This window comes from Aythya ferina (genome assembly GCF_964211825.1).
Source record: "Aythya ferina genome assembly, chromosome: 13".
In the NCBI taxonomy this organism is placed as follows: Eukaryota; Metazoa; Chordata; class Aves; order Anseriformes; family Anatidae; genus Aythya; species Aythya ferina.
This window is the reverse complement of record NC_140311.1, coordinates 2,133,442-2,151,248: the sequence shown is the minus strand read 5'-3', so window position 1 is coordinate 2,151,248 and position 17,807 is coordinate 2,133,442. Positions and strand designations below refer to the sequence as shown.

The following is a 17,807-nucleotide window of genomic DNA, read 5'->3' as shown; positions in this document are numbered from 1 at the left end:
TGTATGTGTGTGTAAATCAGGAATTTTGTGAGTATTATTGTGCATACTAAGGTGTGAAAACACATTATTTTAAATGTGATCTACATGGAATTGTATGTTATGTGGATACTCATAAATGGTGAATCAGGAACTGATGGCATGAAGTACATGGACAACTGCCACAAATCTTATATTTTAATAATCTTATAATCTTAATATATTTTCTTTAAGATTTGGAAATTTAATTGTTAATTTGCATTTTGAGTTCGGGGGTAGAAATCTCAGAAATAAATAAAGGGTTATCTCGTGAGCCTGATCCTGAGAACACGAATACTTGGCTGTCACTGATCCAGGAGCTTGAAATGCTGGAGTGGAACTCAGAGGGCTGATAGATAGAAAGCCCAGACTGGGAGGGCACATTCCCTACAAGGATTTTTTTTTTTTTTTTTCCCACAAATACTTCTTGTTTAAGGCTGTTAGGGTTCTTTAAGATCTGATGTGCATCATCAGGGATGCACTGAAAGAGTGTAGCACAAATAGTCAAGAGTACATAAACTTTATCTCATACCTATTTGTGGTTATCTAGTGTAGCTTTTGAAAAGATCTGAGTTTGAAGACAGCAGCAAGTCCAGCAACATGTCTATGCTCTCCAAACGCCCTCTCCCTGTGCTGGTGGCAGGCTCTGCTGCTCCTGCGGTGTTGCCTCCAGCCCAGGGCAGAGTCCATCTAAGACAAGTCCTTCCTGTCATCTTTCTCCTTTGCCATTTTAATATCCACCTAAAATTAATTTTTTAAATGATCTTTCATTAGTTTCCTGGTCTATACTCATGCTACTCCAATGGTGCTGCTTAGCGGGAATGCCAAGCACTTCTTTTTTGGCCACCAGAGGAGCATCCTCTGGAAGGCCTCTCGCAGAAAGTCAGCCAGACACTTGCAGGAACTCGAAGGTACCTGGGCAGAGCCAGTTACCTGTAACTGTCAGGTTTCTTCCAGCCAGGCTAATTGTCCGAGTTATTCACCAGTTGCATATCTGTTATATAGTCATTTTATCACTTCTGTAAAGTCTGGTGAAAGGAGTATCAGACCCATCCTCAAAATATTCCGATCTTACCTTTTCTGCCTAACACAGGGGCAGCAAGATGAACAAACTAGTTATACATGCATGGAAAGTAGCAAGCTGAAAGTAATTGTGTATTCAGTTTTAATGGAGCTGAATCTCCTGCTGAGATTTCAATATCTGACAGCATTGCTTTCATTGCCCCAAATGCCCAACCTTTTTCTAATGTTTGACCTTGGGTATGATTATATTTCTGTATGTATCTCAAACGATGCAAAATCATTTGCCTGTATCAGTCGTCTCTCCCTGATAGTCCTGTTCCAACTTGTGGCAGAAGAGAACAAGTCTGATGGCAGTGACAATAGCTAAAATGAGCTTTGATAGATGGTCTCCCCTTTCGATAGAAACATAAAGCATCTCTATAATGTCATTTTGTTAACTAATAGACAGCAAAAGGAGAAAGGCATTCACTTTTAACTCTATTGCATGCCATTATTTTCTTGTTGCCTTATTTAGTGTATATAAGTAATGTGGCCTGCAGAATAAAGGACAGCACTGCTGCTTACGGTGTTGGTTATTTATTTTGTTTTGTACCCACGGGCCCACCTGTTAAATGAGAACAGTGCAGGTGTGTGAACTGTGGCTCTGCCACAGCCTCTCTGCCCCAACAGACTGCCCCACTAACCTGGCTCTGCTCTTGGCAGCTTTGGCACGTGATGAAGAGGTGCCTCCAGCACTGGGCAGGGGATTTGTGAGGATAAAGGGACTGCTTTTTGAGTGCAACCCAAACAGGCAGTCTGTGTGATTAATGTTCCCATGCTAGTAACAAGAGTGTATCCCTAAAGAGGGAAAATCTGATAGCAGCCTCTTTTTTGGGGCTGTGTAAGCTGGGTACATTATTTTAATAGTACACCATTAAGGTATTTATTTTAATTTAAAAATAATAATTTTTCCCTTGTTGTTTGCAATTGCCCACTAGAAATGAAATCCCTTTCCTGACCAAGTATCCTTTACAATCCTGCGCTGGTTGTTATTGCAGGTTGCCTCGGGAGTACCGAGTTACTGAGGTTCAGACTTTCTTCAGAAATGCTGAGGGGAGTTGAACAGCAGTTCAAAACGCAGATAAAGAAATACACGGACCGTGCAAACAAAAGTAAGTGGAATAAAAAGAGATGTGTTTACTAGAGTGGTGGAAAAAAAAAATGTCCACAAAGAAGCCACTTGGTCTGATTACAGGACTCGTTAGGGATGCAGAGCACTAAGCAAGTTCACTGGAGTTTGAAATCCCAAGGGCAGTTTTGGGTTTCTTTCTGCGGACTCCAGAAAGTGATTTAATAATTCATTTGAAACCGTGCAAAACTTTGTTGATTTATTTTACTCCCTCCTCAAGCAGATCTTTAGTTTTGCTTGGAGATTTTAACCCAATGTTGAGGAAGGCTAAACAGATCAAGATCTACACCCTGAGACTAAACCAGAGACTTTCACGTGTGTCTGGGTGAACACGGGCAATCTGGCAGCTGCTTTGACTGAACTTGCAAAGAAAAGAGGACATGGGGAGACTTTGAGAGATTGACTCGCTGTACACTGGCCTGCCTCGGCACAAGCTCTGCTCTTCCCAAGAGTGGGGACGACAAGGAGTTAGGGCATGCAAGGGGCAGGGGTATTGGAGGTGCCTGATGTGCTGCGTGCATTCAGGAGTAAGCACAACCAGTGTGCTTATCTAACACGATAAAAAGTGTGCTGCATGAGCCCAGCTAGGCAGCAGCAAGTACAACAGGGCTTCGGGGATGTCAGCATTTAATATTCTGCTCAAGAATACCAGCCGTAATATCAATACGTTAATACGTTCGTCAGTCCAGGAAAAACGTGCAGTTTAAACATAAGTGAAGTGTTAGCAGTAGAAGAGATACAGTGGTAAGGTGTTAACTCTGGCCTCGTAATTAAATGTAAATACGCCACAAGAGCAAAGCCAGGGGACTGTGTAAACAGGTAAAGGGGGAAATATGGCTCTTTTCCTAATGGCTTTGCTTGGCCTATAGTGGTAAGAGAAGATTTATTAATCAGAATAAAAAAGGATTCTGTGAAGAATTCATTTATTTATGTATTTTATGCAAATTCAAGATACTGCCTTTAACATCTTCCTGCTTTTACTGGTAACAAATTTTTCCTGGTAAATTTATATTTACTTCTCACTTGCAAACATGAGACTGTTTTGGTGGTTATTGTTGCCTGTGTTTTAATACTAACAGCTTCTTCCTGAGTGTCTTTTATTGTGGCATATAATCATAATAGTTTGCATAAATTCTGACATTTCCAAAGAAATCACGATGTTAATATTTATTGGCCACTTACTGCATTCCAGTGGCTGCCTCAGTTGTGGCAAAGTCCTCCACTCCAAGGCAATGCATTAAAACATTCAAGTTACCAATCACTGAGGTACCACAAACATCCACAACATGCAAAATTTTTCTGCTTGAATCATGGTTTTAGGTGTTTAGTTTTTCTTCTCTTTTTTCTTTTTCTTCTCTCCAGGATGAAACCTGGCTTTCAGCAAGTGAGCAAAGTTACATGAATTTCTGCAAAATATATTAAAAAAAAAAAATCCTTTTGTAACTACATCCTGGAAATAACTTCTCTAGTAGAAAAGCCTTTCACAAAATATAGGGGATTGTTTTAGGGAGGAAAAAATGTGTATGTATAGGTGATATCTCAGATAAAAATACTACTGTACTCGGTCTATGAGTAGCTGTCCAAAAAATGAAACATAGCCCGTGGTAATTTTTTAGTTGTATACATGTACATTTCTGGTGAAAAATGGAAGTTCCTATGCAGAAAGTCAGAACAACATGTACAAGCAGCCCAAATTGGTTTTGATTAACAAGGTTTCCTGCCTGGAAGTCACTTTGTCTTCATCCCGTTAGCTAGACTCAACAAAACAAATGAGTCTAATGTATTAGGCTTAAACACAAATCCTTGCTGTGTGAATGCAAGGAAAAATCCTCTCTTAAGAGCCATGCAGCCAACTTATATATGTAATAAGGTTGCTATTTTTTAATATCCTCTAAGTTTGTAGGAAGGGAACGCAAAATTTTTTGCCTCCGCACTGTTGAGCTCATGCCTATTATTCTCAGGTGTGGATGTATTGTGTATTCTCAGGTATTTTCATGTAGGGATGCATTGATTGGTAGGATGAGTCCCTTTGATTCTCTGCTGTACAGGTTTTGTAACTCTTATCCTTTTAATAAACTAATTTATTGGGTTCTACTTTTGGAAAAAGGCCATGTGAATGAGATATATTTTTGTCAAGGATTGACAGGTAGGCAGTGTTGCTGTGTGAAAATGTCCGCATTCTTTGAGGACCACCTCTCACCAAAGGGAAAATGTGCTAACCAAAGCAAAAAATAAATAAATATATATGCATATATATATGGATATATAAAAAATTTGCATACGTGCCTACATCTATTTTTCCTCTTTTGCAACTGTCTGTGGGGAATTTTTATTTTTCTCATGTTATTTCAACTTGCATGCTTAGAAAGTCAGGAATAATGTCATTTTTTTGGACCATGAAAAAATATGCATGTTCATACTCACTTTGTGACTGTTCAGTAGTTAATGCAAATTTCCAATTTCCAGATTGATCGGTTATATAAATATTGGTAACGCTCACTATGGTTGCTCTGTTTCTGTAAGTATTCCAAATAATCTCTTTCCCATAATATTAATGGGTAGCTTACATTTAAGCTGTATTTTCTTGGGGGAGGAGAAAGAGGAGTTGTGTGAGTATAACCAGACTGCTTCAAGGCATTTTGCCCTCTAATTCCAGCCTACCCTCCATGTATCTACTACAGAAAATGTGTTTAGATTCAAAGTCATCTTGGGAACTATTAGTAGGTGCCCTTGAAATCATTTGATGTTCTCTGTAAGTAAATGTGAATATCCAGACAGAAACTGATTGTGTACCATAAGCGAGATTATGTAAAAGCTGAAGATGACTGAATTTTCTTTTTTTTTTTTTTGGTGTGTGTGTTTGTATACATATATATATATATTTAATTCTCTGAGCTATGTAATACGTAACTTTGTGTTATTCTTAAGGAAACAGCTATCGCTATAAAATAGCAGATAGATTGCCACTGTGTTCATTAGAATTTGGCACTGTCCTGTCTATCTCACCATCAACAGAAAAATCACGTGCTTAACCAGAGTGCAGTATCTTCACTGGAAACCTAGTGGGAGTGCTAGTGCTTTTTCTGGTTATACTTTACTATATTATCTAAGCCAAATAGCTAAGAGAACAAATTCCAACATAATCTGTATTTCCTTAGTGTTCATTATCTTGTTACTTAAAAATTGCATGTGAAAAAGTGAACACATTCATGGAAACATGACTAAAATACTCTTAATAGAAAATATATGAAAACAAAACATTATTCAAATTAAAATATACAATTGCAACTTGCACTGTTGTGTTCAGCTCCAGTAGGCACACTGAATTGTCTTTTTTCCAAATGGATAATTTATTTAATTAACCAAGATGCAATGAATTTTAAATTGTATATTAAAATAGAAAAATTAGGTAGTTAGGAAAAAATATGATGTGGTTTACATACATAATCACTGTTAAGAAATATTTTATTGCATGATTAAAAATTGCAGATGGCAGTTTACCGTAATACAAATTTTGTTTAGAAAAATCTTTTCCTTGCCCATGTTATTGTGATAGGTTTGAATAAGTTCTGAATATTTTTAAAATTTGAATTAAGTCACCTTTAAAAATTACTTCTTGCTTGGGTATAACTTTTCATAATGGATAATGAAGATTTTCCTTTTTGGTCATTGTTTGTCAGCTGTGAATATATTACATAAGTGTTATACTCTATGCTTATGTCAAAAAAATCCACGTGCGCTTTATGTATTCAACCTTTTCCATATAAAACAGAGTCAGTGTGTACAAAGTTCTACCAGAAATTTTCACATAAATTTTATTCTGAAATTTCTATCAAGGACTGTACTTCATTGCGGTACACACTGCTTGATCCTGTTTATCTACATAATTTAAATGCAACCCTGAAGGATATAAACACAGTGACAGTTTTTAAACATACTTTCTGATAATCAGCACAAACTATTACTTGAACCTATTCAATAAAATAACACTGACAGACGGAATTCAATGACCCTCAATAACAACAGATACAATCTCATTGTATAAAATTATATTATGACATGATTGTGTTGTCTTGAGTTATGACTTTAGGTTGTCTGCAATATGGCATGCTTTTTCTTTAGGAAAAAAAATGATACTTATTGACATTGAGATAATGCAGGATCTAAATTGTTTAGCCCAAGATTCTGTAATGAAAAAAAAAAAAAAGTAAAAAGCTGTGTGCATTCAACAAATAAATAAACACTAATTTACTGTTGACAAGTGTTTTGTTAGCAAGAATATGAATTTTGCTTTATGAAAATTTCTTTGAGGGGACAGATTCTTCTGTAGCTCACTTTGACACCCAGTGGCTCGATTCAGTTAATTTTCCAGCATGGGTAGGAGGACAGACGATGGCAAGGAGCTCTGCTAGTGGCAGCTGGCAAGAGGTCTCCCTCCATGGGATCTGGCCAACAAAGCTCAGCAGCATCCAAATGGGTATTTAATGGTCAAAGAGCCAAAGTAACTTCAGAAAATCAGGTTCCCTTAGCTTTGAGGGAACTCATACGACTAACAAAGATGGTGACAGCTCCTAGCCAGGAGAGTCAATGTTCTCACGTTCAGTCTTCCCTCTTCATCTGAGCTCCAAACTCTGGAGAATGAACCTTGCAAATTCGGCATGCTGTAGGGCATTTGATGGGGTAAAATTGCTGAGAGAGAATAGCACACAGGACATCTGTGTTTTATGTGGCCCACCATCATAAGTCTTTAAACTCCAGATAATGCACAAATGAGTGGGGCAAAGAATAGAGGGGCTGCTGACAGGGGAAGGGCCAGGCCTGGCTGAGTTTGTGCTCTTGGTGTCCCCCAGTAGCTCCATCAGCATTGGGCTCCCTGGTTGTTTGTTACCCTTTCAGCATGGAAACTGATAAAATTATGACAATGAGATTGGATTTAAAGAGCCAGGAAAGGTCCATGTTCCTTTAGACTCATGGCAAATCTCAGTTGGAAACTGCTGACTGACACCTTAGAGATTTCTGGACAGAGACATGATTCTGTGCTGCCACCCCCCAGTGAAACAAAACAGCATAGCCAGAATAAAGTAAAATACCAATTTCTGCATCTTTAGAAGAGGGATTTTGGTAAATTGTGAGAAACTTGCAAATGTCTTCAGTCAGCCTGTATGAGGTAAAATAACCATTAAAAGGTGTCCACCAGGGTAATGCTTTTTCACTTCAGAGGAATAAATATTTTTGTCAAAAAAGCCAGCGCTTCTGAACATTGAGATTCCCGGTGCATTCAGATGTTGAGGTTTTTGGTTTTGTTTGCCCATATCATGCAGTGTAGCCAATGATTGTATAACACTTCATTATTACAAGGAGGTTAGAAACACAGAGCTTGTTTATGAATAAATAATTTGGTATCTGATCTGGAAGGTAGCAAGGACACTTAGGACATTCTGCATCTCTAAGGATGCAGTGAGCAGGAGGCATATGTGGCAGGAAAACAGATTTATGAGCAGGTAAATATGGGGAGAAAAGAGACATGAAGAACATACAGCATTACTTAAGTTTATATAGAAATACAAGTGAGTCAGATATGGAAGCTATAGCTGTTGTATGCATTCACAGATTAAAACTTCGTTTTTCGCATCTGCTTTGCTGGCCTGGGAGCATTCAGAATGCTTTCAGAGGTGCATTACCAAAGCAGGGACCCCAAGTGATGCTTGGCTATCTGCTGCTGCCCCGTTATCGGGGAGGCTTTACTGGGATCCAGGGCATCTTCACCGCTGCAGCGCTCCGGAGCCACCCACTCTGAGTGATACAGGAATAACCCCGCTCACTGCGGCCAGCCAAGTTTTTTGGAGGGGTCTCCCCACCGCTGAGTTGATGTAGGCGTGGATGCGTGTGTTTCTGCTGCCTGCACGGCACTGAAACGCAGCGATGCTATTGAACGCCCTGCCCAAGCCCCGCGGTGGCTTGGTGCGCTGTGCTCCCGCATAAATAGTCTCTCTTACCTCTGAAGTTTCCCTCGTCTCCTGCAGCAGTGCCAGGGGTCAGGCATACAAAGGTGCTGTCCCCTGATTGCAGCAAACACCGCCATGTGTTGTATGTTTGATGAATTAAAAGGATGCTGCCAACTTAATTACACTGTAACCCTTCAATAAAGGAAGGGCAGAGCTGATTAACTAGTGAATAATTGGGGGCTGATTGATGGCTTTCTCCCTCACTGCTAAAGGCTGTATATATAATTATTTTGCCTGTGGGCCTAATTTTGCCACTGTTAGCTTCCACTTTTGTCATCAGCTGTAATTTATGGATGGGGCCTGAAGCCTTAAAAAAGGCTGGAAAATGAAATAGCCCCGAATCCCCAGATATGTCACCTGGAAATGGCCAGCAGGCAGCCTTTAACGTCAACATTTGCAGCCATTTAGCAGCATTAACACCTCATGCTTAGCCGGAAAATAATATTATCATTTGTCAACAACTATCATAATATAGATTTTTTTCCTGACATGTAATAATGTTGCATCACTCACAGCAATGATTTAATATATGTTTTAAATGCAAGATCAATTTGCTGTAACTGAATAGAAAATTCTTCTATTAATGCACTTTAAAAATAAAAAGAGAGCAAGAGATGAAGGAAGAGCCATGTCCCCTCATTGCACTGTCAGCTTGGTTATGGATTCAGTTTGTAAGTCTCTCATGAACCCCCCAAATCACTGCAGTTGGGGAAACTTGGTTTAAAAACTCCTTTTTTCTTTAGACTTCGAAAGATTCAGCAGCAGTTTCAGAGAAAAACCAGTTAATAAATGAATGAACTTCTCTCCACCATACTTAAAAAACATCGTGGGACAATTTTTCATCTCCTGTCAGTCAGCAGAGCTGCATCTGAGCCTGTACAGCTACGCTGGTTTGTACAGGATGCAGATCTGGCCTTTTGTATTTTAAATTGAAATAAGATTTCTTATTTTTGTTTCAGAGACAAAAGCTAATCATTAATTCGGCAGTGATAGTAAATGTCAGTCTTTTCTGAAGATCTGAATTGCTTCAATATCAAAGAAGAGAGATGCCCCCCAAAAGAAATACTAATATGGGAAAATACAACATCCTGCTTAGAGCTGCTCCGGTGGCTGCACGCGAAGAAGCGCTTCCTGGTTTAGATTCCACAAAGATTTTTTTTTTTCAATAATGTAATAACAACTTAGATTCCCATTTTTTTGAAACCCACATTTAAACATTGCAGAGAGAAGACTTCTAATTTATAAGCCAAGATATACAAATCCTCTCTCTCCGATTTCCTTTGTTGTTTTGTCCTCGCAGAGCACTCCCTTGCCTATGAATCACATAAAGATTTGAAGAACCTTTCAGTCAAAGCTCAGTAGTGTGCCAGTGGGCACTGGCCAGGAAAAAAAAGATTGATATTTGCCCTCTCTTCTTATCTGCACTTGATTTATAAGTCAGTGTGAGTATGCAAGAGAAATAAAGGCAAAGACCTTGATGCCTCCCTGTGGAGAATATGCACCATTTGGATTGAAGGCATGAAAGAGGAGAAATTAATGGTAAGCTGTTCATCTGTCACTACTGCCAGCCTGATGGTTTTGCAGAGAAGGAGAGGACTAGATGACATGCCCTCCAGTCAAGGGCATGACTGCCCGCTGTTCTCATATTATAAACACAGTGCTTTGGGTTTCTGAGGGATTTAAATTTAAATTATACTGTACTTTGGATAGGCAAATCTTTACACAAGTTTATTTTCTTGAAGTATTAACATGCAGGATTTTGCTGGCTTTATGTGGGAGAAAAATAAAAATTAAGTCCCCCTATTTGATAAAAATGTGTAGCAGACTCTTAAAGTGTATCCATATTTTTAAAGCAGTATGTTATAGTGTAATGAGATTTAAATTTATATATGCATTGAAGATTTAGGCACATGCATAAATAGATAAGCTTTAGTTATTCTACTTCCTGGCACATAGGGAAAGATTAAAAAGTTCAAAATGGGAGCTGAATGTTTTTTTCTATTAAAATGGTATAATGGTGACACTGCTGCTATCGATGACAATATTAGGAACGCATCTGGGGGATGAAACCTGACACAAAACTTTCATATTGTGTTAAATGACAAGAAAAATGTACTCGTTGCTAAATGACGTATTTGCAGCGCTGAGCACGTTGTGTACGCCCTTGCTGCAGCTGTCTGTCAAAATATTTCCGTGCAGTACCTGGCACAAAGGATCGCCGGGCTGCTTGAGTCCTCGAGATGCTTCTGCATCACATCCCATGTCACAGACGCTACCAGTGCTTACTGGAGCAATTTTTGAAGCCTTGCATGGTTTGGCTAAAAGCATGAGAGCTGGTTTTCACTGTGCACAACTTCGGGGCTGAGATTTTGTGATGTTACTGGTACCCACACCCACTTGCTATTTAAAGCCCTCTTTGCTGGGACCAAGCAGTGGGATGGGAATTTCCTTTTTTTAAATGGAAAATGGAAAAGCAAGTGACTGGCTCACTGCTTTCAGATAACCTTGGGTTTTGTAAACTAAATCCCTTTGTAAAAGGGCTGCATTGCCAAGACAGGTGTGTAGTGTGATCGTCCCCATCTCATCATCACTGCAAGTTCTGAGTTTACAGCACTGCCATACAGGCAGCCAGAGAAGAGGAGATGGAGGTGGGTCATATAGGTGATGGTTGGTCCTCCAGGATCTTCACAACAGAAGATGCATGCTTTCCTCTAACGTGACTGGCATCTCCAAAATATTGTGCCTTGATCCTTTATCTTTCCTGCACCTTTTCTGCCTCTCACTGAGGTTTCATGGGCTCCTCATCTCCCTGAGCCCACCCACTGCGTGCACGAGGGCTTTGCTTTCTTGTGCACCATAGTCACCCTTCTTCATCCCCTATTGGGAAACCCATGGCGGGGTAGTTCTGATAGCAGTCCTTCCTGCCAAATGATGGGATCAAAGTACTCACAGTCCATCTCAAAGAACCACTCACCTTCCAAAATCTCCCTGCGCCCACCTCCCTGATACCAACCCACCTCCTCCGTGACGGCTGCGGGCTCGGAGTGGTGGCAGCTGCCCGGCACTGTGCCGCTAGCTCCCTGCTGCACAGACTTCAGCTGTCAGAGGTGATATTTTCTGTGCCAGCTGTTAAGCATTTTTTAAGAAATTTCTGCTAAAATGATTTTTTTTTTTTGGTAAAGTGATTGTGGGAAAGTGTGTTATTTCACCTTCTTAAAAATTCGGATCATTTTTCTGAGCAGTTCTCGTTTTTCCAAGCTTTGGAGCAGGTAGTTACTGCGGCACCTTTTTTTTTTTTTTTTTTCCCCCTCTTGTCAAAAAATCCTCCTGTGGCCTAGTTTATGCGCATGTTAAAAATCTGTTTGCACTTGCTGAGTCCATCTGCACGGAGCGGTTACACGTGGCCGTGCTGCGGGCGCAGCACCCAGACAGCGCGGCTGCTCCCAAAGCAGCCGGGTGCCACCACCCCGTGGGGCTGCTCCCTGCCACGGTGGCGGTGATGATGAGGAAGGAGGGCTTGTTCTTCTGCCCTCAGCTGATTCAGGCACAGTATGGAATGCATGGGAGGGAATATTGTTTTCTGCTTGCTGAGTTTTTGCAAAAGCTCTGTCAAATTGTGTGTTTCCTATAGTGATGGGTGATGTACAAAGCTTTCTACTGCTACACAGTGTGCTTTAAACTAAGGTAAAGAAGATGAAGAAAGTCCAGAGGTCCTGGTTTTGCTAACTGAAAGTTGTGTGGTCCTACAGGCTGATGACTTTCTAGTTTTGGCTACATACAAATGTTTCCTCCTCATCCTCCAGCAAGTGCTCTCTTCTAACTTGTCATCTGTTGCCTGGGTTGGTATTTCCCAATTTCCACCCAAACTTCAGGATTCTCTTTGTGGATTTTTCTCTGATGCTTCCATCATAGCTTTTTAAAATTCACCAGTCTTTGCTACTTGTACAAATAGTTCTTATATTCTGATTATTAGAATATAACAAATAACAGCAACAACAACAAAAAAAAACAGACTGCCTGTGATCCTGTAATTAACACCTATATCATAGTGAGGACAGGAAAGGGCCAAATTCAAGTTGCCCAGGGACCCTTAATTCTAGCACTTCCCGGCTTTTGAGTGTGACAGTATGCAGTATTAACAATCTTTTAGCTTACTTCTTAATACATGCGTACATCAACATTAAAGGAGAGGTTGAGACTTCCAGTATGTGCCCTCAATGCAGGCTGGAGGGCAAGGTGCTTTGCTCGGATCAGCTTTGCTGCAGCAGCCAGTGATGACCAGGAGCCTTCGGCTTGGCTGGGGCATGCGTCAAAGGGCAAAGGAATGGGGAAAATGCAGAAAAAAAGAAGGGACTGGTTTACTGTGGCAAGGAACCTGGTTCCGATCCAAAGGGATTGGATTTGAATTCAGACAAACAAGTAAAAGGAAAATTTATTTCCTGTTCAATCTCAGATGGAAACTCCTTAATGTCTTTACCTAAGGTGGTCTTGGTATGGACACGTTTTAGAATTGTGGGGAAACTGTTTTTATTCTTGGAAGGAAAAGTTGTTTTTCACTTGAAATCCATTTTGTTTAATGTAAGGAAGGAAAGGGTTTAGTAAGAAAGGTTTAGGCCTGTTTAAATACTTTGTTGGATATTTTTTCCAATAATCTCATGAAGTAGGCCCTCATCGTCCTAAATTCTTACATATAGCTAATTGTGAAATTTGCAGCTATTTTTATGTAGCTAATAGTGAAATGACGCTTTGCTTATCGTTGCATGAGATGCTCTGTCACCTTCATCACCTTCTTGAGGGACAGAATTTGGGGATTTCCTGCTGTTTTGTACAGCCACAAAACTACTGAACACTCATGGCTTTTTTTACTCTTAGTAGGTTTAACTATAAGTCTAAATGGTAGCAAAATTAAGCCCCAAAATTCAGTTCTTGGCTTGGTAATGTAAGAGGCCATCAATATTCCCTCTAATTATTTGAGTTTCTCTGGATGACATCGCTTAGTGTTCAGCAGCTTATTTTCATATCATTTTTTTCTGGGCACTTGATTAAAACTTAGAAAATAAATGCATTTTTTATTTTTATTTTATCTCTGAAATATGATTATAAATGACCTTTGATAAAAAGTTAACAGAGAGTATGTCAGGAAGCAGCTCAGAAGGAAAAGATTAAAAGCAGACAGTCTAGAGAGGTGTTTAATTTCAATTTTCTTTGTGGTATAAGAAATCTGTAGATTTTAAAGCCATCAAGCCATAGTTACTTTTATCAGTAGGGCTCTTTTGTTTTGTTCTGCCACCTAATTCTTTTGATGACAATGAGTCCACAGTTTTCCAATGACTGATTTCGATTTGCATGTTATTGTCAGCCTTTTATATTTTATCATATCTCCACTTTGGTTTTTATGCAGATCCTCACATCAGAACGCAAGGGCAGCCTGAGCTAAACAGCTGGCTGGATTTGCATGAAAATGGACTGCCCTTTTTCATTTGTTTGTTCTTTGGAAATTACAGTAGGTGAGTATCTGACTCAAATTTTCCAAACAAATAAAGATAAAACTTCACAGATATTAAACGGCGGAGCATTAAACTGTATCATTTTACATATAAAAAGAAAAGGATTAAATAGAATTAGTCTGTTGAGCTGACTGAGGAGAAACAATGTGAGTGGCTGTCTGAAAACTAAAGATACAATAGAACTGTGGTATCTTTGAGGGATTTTTGTCTCTCCAAATATTTTCCTTTTCCATGTTTGAATGATAAATAACAACATAAAGATTCCCTGTATGAATTTAAGGTATTTTTGTTAGAAGAGAGGACCATAATCTCTTTTAAGTAATTATATGTATCTGAGAGCGTTCACATCTTTTATATAGCTAGCAGTTTACAGCAGCCCCGTGGCAGTGGATGTTCTCTGCGACTCAGACCGGTGGAGTAAACAAGCCGAGGTGTAAATGGGTCCATGGGCAGGTGGTGTTAGGAAGCCCACACCGTTTCTGAGAGGCAAATTTTCTAGGGTGAGCTAAGATCTTTTATTAGGCTGACTGATACAGATGGAAAAAATGAACAAGCTTTGGGGCACACAAGAGCTTGATAGTTGACAGATACTAGCTTTATAGATTTGAACAGTGAGGTATCAAAATAACACATGGCACGACTTGGAGTTGTCAACAGACTTATAAATTATTTAGAGCATGTGTGCCCTTGTGTGCCTGCAAGCTTGTCCGTCTCTTCCCACTTACACTGCTTGGGCTGATAAAAGACACAGCCGCTCCCTGCAAACCTTACCTCCTTGTATCTTTGGGCCATCTCAGAAAGAAGAGCATGTCCACAGCTTTTAGCTTAAACAAAGATTTAGAAGGAATGAGTTTTATGACTCATAGTATTGGATTTAACTATATTACTCCTCTTACTTTGCACCACTTTTTTCTTAGCCTGAACTCCTTTCAATGTGCAAGCTTTTCTGCTTTCAACATGCGTTGAAATAGGAAATACTGCTTGGATTAACAGGAAGGCTATACAGTTCCTAGAGCTAAACATATGGGGCAAAGAGCTATCATCCCTGAATTTCCTGAAAAAGTAGTAACTGCTAATCTTGCATGAGATGATAAAAGTTCATTTTCTTCTCTGACACTGTTGGAATCAGGTGCATAGATTCCTGGCTGTGTAGTGCTGGGGAAGAACTAGTCTGAGTCCTGGGGAGAAACTCAGTGTTAGCAAACATTTGAGGCAAAATTTGTTGCGTGAAATATATTCTTGCCTATTTCTTCCCCCCAGCCCACTTTTATTTTTTTTTCTTCCTCTAATTATTCAGATTTCTTTCATAATCTTTCCTGAGTACACATTGGAAAGTCTGGAGAATGCTTTAAATCCTTTTTCTTTCAAATGTGGCAAAACCACATGTAGCTTTCATTACACCTGTGTATCAAAACTTATTAGTGAAAAGTGCTTAAATAATTCATAAGCCTGTTGACATCTCTAGGCTTTGCTTTGCGGTGTTGTGAAACCTTGCCATTCAAATCTACAAGGCCCCTGCCCATCAGCCAGCAGGTGTTGACGTGGTTGATACAACGCCCCATAAGGTCAGTGGAAGAGGCAGCGCTTACAAATTCTTGCTGTTTTCAAGATTTGGTCTTTCATGTGGCTGTAGAAGATGCAGATCTGCTATGGGCTGTTACTAACAGCATTAGTGATGCTGTTAGGAGAGGTGTGCTACTGCGTGGCCGCACTGCTCTAGCAGCAGCAGAAGATGGCTGGTCCGAGGTGAGCACAGCCACATCCCCAGGAAAGGTCCTCCATCAGCCTCCTGCCAAGCTGGAGTGGCTGCTGGGTGAATCCTGGGACTTAGAGGAGAGAATGACACATAGCTAAAAGCAGATGTAGGCCTGCAAGAGATGAAAAGCCTAAGGGTGTTTAGAAACATGATCCAGCAAGGAGCCTTTCTAGAAGGCAGTGGGCTGCTGCTGGGAACCTGGCGGTGTTGGGACCTATGTTTAATGGACATCACACCTGGTGGACTGGGCTTGGTTGTGGATAGTCCTTTGGCTGTTTTTAGCTCTTTCAAAAACTCTGTTTCCTAACAAATTTATGATGATGATGATGATGATGATGATGATGATGATGATGATGATGATGAAATCACCACAGGGAATTTCTCCCACTTTGCTCAGCTCCCAGGGGAGTTGAAGGCTGTTAGAAATCGAACTTCATAGGAGCTTGCCAGGGATATTTCTAGTCTATGATGCAAGCCTTTGCCTGAAGGTAAGAAAACTGTCTGGATTTGTTTTGAAAGAGGCAGTGGCTTATGGTCTGGGAGCCAAGAAAGGGTGCTCTGGGATGAAATGGAAGAACCTTTCACATGGGTTTTGAGGAAGGAGTATCAGCAGCAAGTATTTACTGCCATATACACTTCACAGGAGTCCTATAGAGACTCCTGCACCTATGGACATGTTTTATGCATGCACAGGGCTCCTTATAACACCTACTAAGAACCTCAGAAAGCGCTGTTATAAACTTACATCTGTCAAAATCACTGAACAGGCAGAAATTTGTCATACACAAAGCTGAGGCTATGTGGAAACTTATTACAACTTGGTATTTATAAAGGTGTCACAGAAGTACAAATAGTTTTTGTTTCATTATTTCCTGTTGGTTTTACTTTATTATGTGGTATTTCTGGATGTTTTTCCTAAAAAAAAAATTAAAAAAATAAATAAATTTGCACTTCCAAATTCTTTACTGAATATTACAAATAGATATCAAAAGTTGCCTTGGCATTTTTGAAACTTTTCCAAGGTTTTGCTGTCATTAAATTTGCATAAACCATAGCCTTCACATAGCTGGGAATGACTTGAATAGCAGACATCCAGCCTGACAACCTATCAAATTACTTACATGCTATGATATGTAAAAATAATGCAGAAAACAAGACATTTTGGCTTCAGAAACTGACCTGGAAATGGATTGCTGGAGGAAAAAGAGTATTTGACTTGTTTTTCAAGTTAATGAAAAGAACAAATTGTCCCAGATTCAGCTAAGTTTAGCACTTTGATTTTTGTTGCGTTTTAATCTGGGCTCACATGAGATTTCCCTCAGCTCTTGGATTTATTTGAATGAGGTCTTCCTGCTATTTCGGTTCTAATCAAACTGGGCTGGCATGCCCACGTCAAAGTTAGCAGCACAGGGAGAAAGAGCTAGTGCGTCCAGAGCCAGCCTGGGAAACCTAGTTATGGTTTGTCTTTGGACTACTTCATTTTTACAGACTGCTGGTGGGTATGTGTTATGGCTCCTGCCTGACAGTGAGGAATGGTTTGTGAGTGCACAGGGTGAGATCTTCATCTGCTATCAAACGGTTGCCTGAACTGTGTGGATTTATATGGGGTGAGGGTCAGGTGCTGTGTGTGAGTCTAAATTTTGTGGACAATGTTGTTCAGATTCTATTTTTAAAGCCCATTTCCACATTGGCTTTGTAATGTAACTTGCATAAACTCGTGGCTGTAAAGAAGGCTGAAGTATCACTGCCATCCTTCTGGGGTCTCTTGTAATTTGGGGTATCAGTGTTTTATCCAGCCACGTACAGCACAGAAAAAGGTAATGCTCCTTGCCTTGCCACCAGACCAGACGTGGTGAGCCCCATGTGTCCACAGAAGTGTGCACAGAGGCTGCTCTTGTTGCAGAAGATAGGCAGGGCTTGGCTCCAATCCCCCTCCTACAGCACAGCCTCCATTCGGGATCTTCTGCCCTAAGGAAAATCAGGGTGATGTGGTTGTGGTGGCCTTTTCTCCTGTGTCTGGATGCTTTTTAGGTGCTTCCTGTGGCTTGGCTGACACAAGGGTAGTGCCAGGACTCCTCCGAGCACGTCACCTTCACATTATCCATCCTTTCCTCGAACAGCCAGGCTGCTCGCTAGGCTGGTGGTGTCTCCAGCGTCACCCATTCACCAGGAAAAACCTGTGAACATGAGGTTGTGCAGCCTCCCCATGTGTGAGAAAAGGAAGAGCTAGAGTGGGGAGTGCTTTGGGTTGCTCCTGAATAAAAGCCAGTCATCAGAGCTCGTTGTGGTATGGTCACAGAGTCCACTTTCCTCCTGTGTTATGGTGATGTGGC

General features: G+C 40.3%; 1 long non-coding RNA gene across 11 annotated transcripts in view; it reads left to right on the top strand.

Annotated features, from left to right (window-relative positions):
• LOC311443965 overlaps positions 1-17,807 on the top strand; it is a 114,664-nt gene that overhangs the window by 58,647 nt on the left and 38,210 nt on the right. For 7 of the 11 annotated variants that reach the window (XR_014697582.1, XR_014697583.1, XR_014697586.1 and 4 more), the window contains exons 2-3: positions 2,076-2,189; positions 13,613-13,718. The exons of 1 other annotated variant lie outside the window; for it this stretch is intronic. This is a non-coding gene — a long non-coding RNA (uncharacterized lncRNA). The remainder of the gene's footprint in view (positions 1-2,075; positions 2,190-13,612; positions 13,719-17,807) is intronic. 3 more of the 11 variants (XR_014697584.1, XR_014697585.1, XR_014697588.1) reach the window with 1 other exon arrangement.